Raw genomic sequence first — 6,434 nt, 5'->3', positions numbered from 1 at the left:
GGTGGCAATTAAACAAATCATAAGGAGTTAATGAAAGACATGAGAGATTAAAATATTTTTCTCTTTTTTACGCCCAGGGGCGGTTATTTTTAACCAATTCACAAAGTGTAAAATGTGGTTTATTCTCCGGTAAATATCTTGAATCCTTAAAGCTAAAGAAATAAACTGTTCATGGATGGAAAATATATACTCTAATTGACAAGACACGATTCCAGGCCCCAAAAGAAATGATAAGACAGTTACATACCTGATCAGCCACGAATCCATTAGCTTGCCTGCTATTGGATATTAACAAGGGTGGAGAGACATGTTAAGGAGTGAGAGTAAATTATAACCCACTAATTTGATTAGATTAAAAAAGTTAGGTAAGTTAGTTAATTATAATAAAAATGACCCATTTTTCCTAAAACACCATAATCATTTTTCTTAATATCCCCTCTCCCTCTTTTACTTGATTATAGTTGAGGGAGTACCCATAGCGGTAATTTAGAGAAAATTGATAAATATGAGAAATGGGTCTTATATTTAAGACCAAAACTAATTCAAGAATTTGGTTTTATATTAAGGACCGGAGGAGTATGAAAAAAGAATGTTCCTGTAGCTTCTTTTTTTTAAAAAAAAATTAATTAGCCAACTTTACTTTGCACTTTTGGATTGAACATCGTAGTATTTCTGTTGCAAAGATAGCTATCTATTACGATTACAATTTTTATTTTATCTCCTCATCCAAAATTGGCACGTGTCAAATAAAAAGCCGAGGAATATTCCCTCATCTCGCGGCCGTAACATTGCTGTCCGTCACGTGATTCTGTGAGACTCTGACAACATCAGTTAATCGCTGCATAGGATTGAGCGAAGGAGGGAAGCCACAGGATGGGGTGCAGCGGCTGAAACCATCTGGCCGGCCTACAGGGCCGAAGTTTGGGATTTCCAAAAGGCAGTTGAGCTTAAAAAGATTACGGCCCTATGGGGCCGGATTTAAACGGACTGACCTACCGAGCCACGAGCTGGCCTGTTTAAAATCGTTATTTAATTTTTAACATTTTTTAGTTTATGCTATGATTTTATTTGTGAAATTTATATAGATTCTTTCTAATATACTCTTCTGGTCCTTAGTATAATACATAATTATTGAGTTGATTTTGGTTCTAAATATAAGACCCATTTATTATATTTATCAATTTTCTCTAAATTATCCTTATGTATACTCCCTCAACTATAATCAAATAGAAGAGGAAAAAAATAGTATTATGAAAGATGATTATAGTATTTTAGGAAAAATGTGTCATATTTTTTATGATTAACTAACTTACTTAACTTTCTTAATCTAATCAAATTAGTTAAATGGGTCTTATATTAAGGACTGGAGGAGTACCTTTCTAGTGTTCCAATTCAAGAAATATATTAATGTTGTTTTCTATATTAAGGATTCTAATTAGATACATTTTGGTAAATTAGTCTCAGTATCTCATATGTGGGTGTTTGATTTTTGGTCTTTTAATTAAATTTTAAGTTCTTTTGTGTTATTTAGCAAGGAACGAAAAATAGGATCGGGTATTAAATCAGTCGAGAAAGTGGTCTAAGGGTTAATGGTCAGACTGAGATCAGACCGGTTATATTAAAATAATATAATTTAATTAATAGTAACAAAACATAACAACATTAATAATCACTTATAACAAAATATAAAAAAAATACAACAATAATTTAGTTACAGTAAATAACAAAATAATTGAAAATATTCATCATTACAATCTTTTAATCATTAAAATTCAAAATATTATATTTGATATAAAAATATTTGATTATAAAATTTTTATGTAGTATAATAAAGAAATTGCATTCATTTTGTTTAATGCAAAGTACCCATTTTGTTTCTAAATTTTTTTAGAATTTTCAGAAATAATTTCTTGTCCAGTTATAATGACCCTTAACTATTAAAAAAGAAAGAACCCAAAAAAGGCTTTGAAGTAGCATATAGACAGGATTAGAGTTAGGATGTAGCTTCCTCCCTATAGAAGAGGACCCAAATGAGGACTCAGAGTCACAATAGCTTATGGTAATCAAGTATCAGTTGATAAGGATGGTGGATATTTCCCAGGATTTGTAGAATGTAGGATTTAAGGATTATCTTCAAGAGAGAAGGATCAGGAATGATTAGAGGAAGACTATGTTGTACTAGTATTGTACTAGTATCATTCATGAAAGGGCTTTTTAGTGTTGTGAAGAGCTACCCTATAGCTAAAGAGTTTAAATATGTGCTATGTCCTAGAGCTCATAATGGGAAAGCTTTCACTTTGAGACAAACTCTAAATGGCCATACAAATATAGATCTTTTCAATCTCAGATAAGCAATTCACAGACATTGAGGATTATAATAACATCACTGATGATCGTGAAAGTAATGAGGAGGATGTTGTTGGTAGTGGAGCCAAATTAGAGATGTAGAATGTAGGATTTGAGGTTTATCTTCAAGAAGAGAGAAGGATCAGGAACAATTAGAGGAAGACTATGTTGCATCATTCATGAAAAGGCTTTTTAGTGTTGTGAAGAGCTACCCTATAGCTAAAGAGTTTCAATATGTGCTATGTCCTAGAGCTCATAATGGGAAGGCTTTCAGTTTGAGACAAATATGGATCTTTTCAATCTTAGATAAGCACTTCACGAAGAGTGGGGATTATAATGACATCAATGAGGAGGATGCTGTTGGTGGTGGAGCCGAGTTAGAGCTATCCTTCGTATATGATGAAATTATACTATGGTGTGACAAGTCATCAATTGATAATATTATCAATTAGCTTATGAAACAGCAAGACCATAGCGCACCAAGCAATTTAATTGATATTATTATTAGCTTATCAATAGACAATAATACAACAACAATTTATTAAACAGTAATGAACAATCAATTGATAATATTATAAAATGTGTAATGAGTCTAATATGGTCAACCAAGATCCTTTTACTTAAAATTGAATATGATTCTCAAGTACAACACACTAAAATTCAAAACAAAAAAATAGTTCAAAGTTCAAACACGCCCTAAAAAAGGATCGAAGTTTGAACACAACAACCAGAGTTGTTCATGTCAAAGGGAAAGAAAGAGAAGCTGAGAAAGCTACAGAGAAACAAACCTGCTGGAGACTGCAGACGATGAGTGGAGGCTAACGCAAACAGAGTTTGGTTGAAGAGATGAGTGGAGATCAATACTATCTCTGAGGAGAGGGACCTCATTTGATCCGTGGCCATGGCATCTTTAGAGAATTAAAGTTGTTGAGATGGGGAATTAAAAGTGAAGGCTCTAAAATATTCATGTAATCATAGTCTTGCATAAAAGTTAAAACTACAAGTCAGACTTGCTTCTCCCTCCTTGGGCTCAGAAGAAAATTCCAATAATTAAAAAAAAAAAGACACTCATGTGACTGGCGACTAGTGAGGCCAAGAGCCTCCTCGTTGGCAAATATCTCATTCATCTTCCTAATAATGGCCTCAACCTTTTGACCTTTATCGGACAAGCAGGGGGCCATTGACCATGAAATTATGAATCCAAACTCTCTCTCTCTCTCCCCCCCCCCTCCTACAAAATTCGAACTTTGTCGGTCAATTGGATCCCCTTAGATCTGTCACTGAATTCAATTGATAATATTATTAGCTTCTTAAACAGTAATGAACCATTTCAACTAATTCTCTCTCCACAATGTGTTGGACGTGTAATGAGTCTGATATGATCAACCGAGATCCTTTCACTTAAAATGAAATATAATTTTCAAGAACAGCAAACCGGAGTTGAAGCATAAAAAGAGTTCGAAGTTTGGACACAAGAGCCAAGCTTCCAGCTGGAGAGAAAAGAGAAATGGAACGAGAAATATGCTTGAGATTTCTATTGATAACAAAAAATACAAAAACTAAGAAAGAAAACTATTCCAACTTCATACGCTGCGTCTGATTGGGAGAGGAAGTGGTTAACCTCCTAAGGCAAAGAAGATGTAGGAAGTGAAACAGAGAAAGGAGTACGACTTAGAGTTGAAGTTCTGAATTCAAGAACTTTCACTAAGAAGGAAGGGAGTAAGCTCATGCCATTGCTTGCTCGCTCACTGAAATGTATACATGTTTTCTGGCATGAAGGAGAATCATAATCATTTGTAATAGAATCAATTCATTTCAATTTATCAATTCACTAGACAGCTAGATAGATGGATTCCTTCCTCTTAATTCACCGGAGGAGAGTAAGAAGAAAACCAACTAAATTGGAATCAAATAAATCATATGATTTATAATTAGTAATATTCTGATAATTGAATTACGATCTTCATCCTATTGTCTCTATAGATCCAGAACTGGAAATAAAGAAATCCTTTCCTCCAAAGCTGTTCACATTAAATTGCCTCCAAAATCCATGATCAAGCCAGAGCTATATCACCCCTCTCTTTCTTTATAGTCGAGAACTTCGTGCCCATGAGGGAGGTGTCACTACTAAAGCAACGGTAGAAGGCGAAATCCAGGACGGAAAATAGTATTGATGTGGACAAGGAAGGAAAATGCAGGAAGAAAATACTGGTAGGGAAAAGCAATGGGAAAATGTTTCTAAATAGAAAGCATATCCATCTATTAAATTTATGATACGCAACAAAGGAGAGTCTCTAATCTTCAATATAGTGACAAGTTATGAAAATATATAGAAACACAAAGCAGTGAAATAAGGCACATTACCGAAGACGAATGTCCTCCGAAATCATTGCCTATCAGGATTGAATTAAGCAAATGAAACCACAACACCTGAGTTCCGCTACTGATGCATAAAGAAAAGGGGGCAAATCAAAGAATACCAGGAGAGCTAAAGGCCTAAAAAATTGCGTACCGACGATTCAGGAATTGAAATATAGATCGAATCATAGAGGTCATGTAGTGTAGATGTTGTTGGTGGAATTGAATGCGATCCAAGCCATTGTTAGAGTGGCGAATGACGCGAGATGATGTTCAACCACTGAAGAATAAACGATCAAGGCAAACGGAGGAACCAAAGTAGGCAAACGCGAGAACAATATTAATAGCTTAATAGAATCCCAATCTAGCCGTTGTAGTGATTCGACTTCTGAATTCGAAAGTATTTCAGCCGATCAATTGTGCCGTGCCACTGTAAATGAAACGGCTAAAGAAAAGATTGAAAAATCGCTTCATTTGGATTGGATTTTTGGGCTAAAGAAAAGAATCTATTATGGCCTTATGGGTTCAGGTCAAAAAATTATGGCCTTGTGGGTAATAATTATAATTATAAGCGTTGGCACAAAAACTATAACTATAATTATAATTATAAATCTTGCGGTTTTTATTTCCAATCTTTTAAAAAAATAGTGGACTTAGTTGGCAAAATATCAACCGATTTTGATGCGGGTTATTTCCAACCCAACCGATCAACCCATAGTCATCCATTGGTTAGCGTGATTTTATTTTGGGTTAATATAAGTTTTAGTTCCTTAAATTTGAGCCAATTTTGATATTGGTCCCTGGAATTTCTAAAATATGATATTAATCCATGAAATTTTGGCCGTTAAAAAACGTTGGTCCCTACTTTTACACTGTTAGCTTTGACTTAGATGGTACTAACACCGCTAACTTAATGAGATGACACATGAGCTGGGACATATGTGGCTTGATACATGGTCATACATAAAGCTAAAGAGAGAGAAAAAATGACAGTTGAAGGCAAGCTTAAAGACAGTGGCCGCGTTGCATGAGTAGCCATAACCCAACTTGACGTAGCTTGACGGACTTTAGGAAGTCCAGTAAATGTCGCCCGATTTTGAGGATGACAAAGGATGAGTCCTTGAAGTCCATCTCAGCTCTTAATCTCTCTTTTATCCATTTCCATGTTGCTGCTTGTGCATCCCATTCTCTCTCTTTCTCTTTCTCTTTCTCTTTCTCTATATCTCGCACTATGTTCATCTGCGCTGTGTAATATTTTTTTTAGTCCCAAAGGAGTTAATGAAAGACATGAGAGATTAAAATGTTTTTCTCTTTTTTAGTCCCAGGGGCGGTTATTTTTAACCAATTCACAAAGTATAAAATGTAGTTTATTCTCTGGTAAATATCTTGAATCCTCAAAGCTAAAGAAATAAACTGTTCATGGATGGAAAATATATGCTCTAATTGACAAGATACGATTCTAGGCCCCAAAAGAAATGATAAGACAATTACATACTTGATCAGCCACGAATCCATTAGCTTGCCTTGTAAAAATACCTCGAGACCTATCACAGGTTGATCCCCTCTCAGTTTCCATGCCATCCTATTGGATATTAACAAGGGCGGAGAGACATATGAAGGAGTGAGAGTAAATTATAACCCACTACATAGATGTATAAGTATGAAACTTAATGATGTGATAAACAATTATGGATACCCTCTACCCTGAAACTGAGGGAGGAACCCTAGAA

This window comes from Neltuma alba, unplaced genomic scaffold, assembly GCF_004799145.2.
Source record: "Neltuma alba isolate B1F8T4 unplaced genomic scaffold, ASM479914v2 tig00001479_pilon, whole genome shotgun sequence".
NCBI classification, from domain to species: domain Eukaryota; kingdom Viridiplantae; phylum Streptophyta; class Magnoliopsida; order Fabales; family Fabaceae; genus Neltuma; species Neltuma alba.
This window is presented reverse-complemented; position numbering follows the sequence as displayed.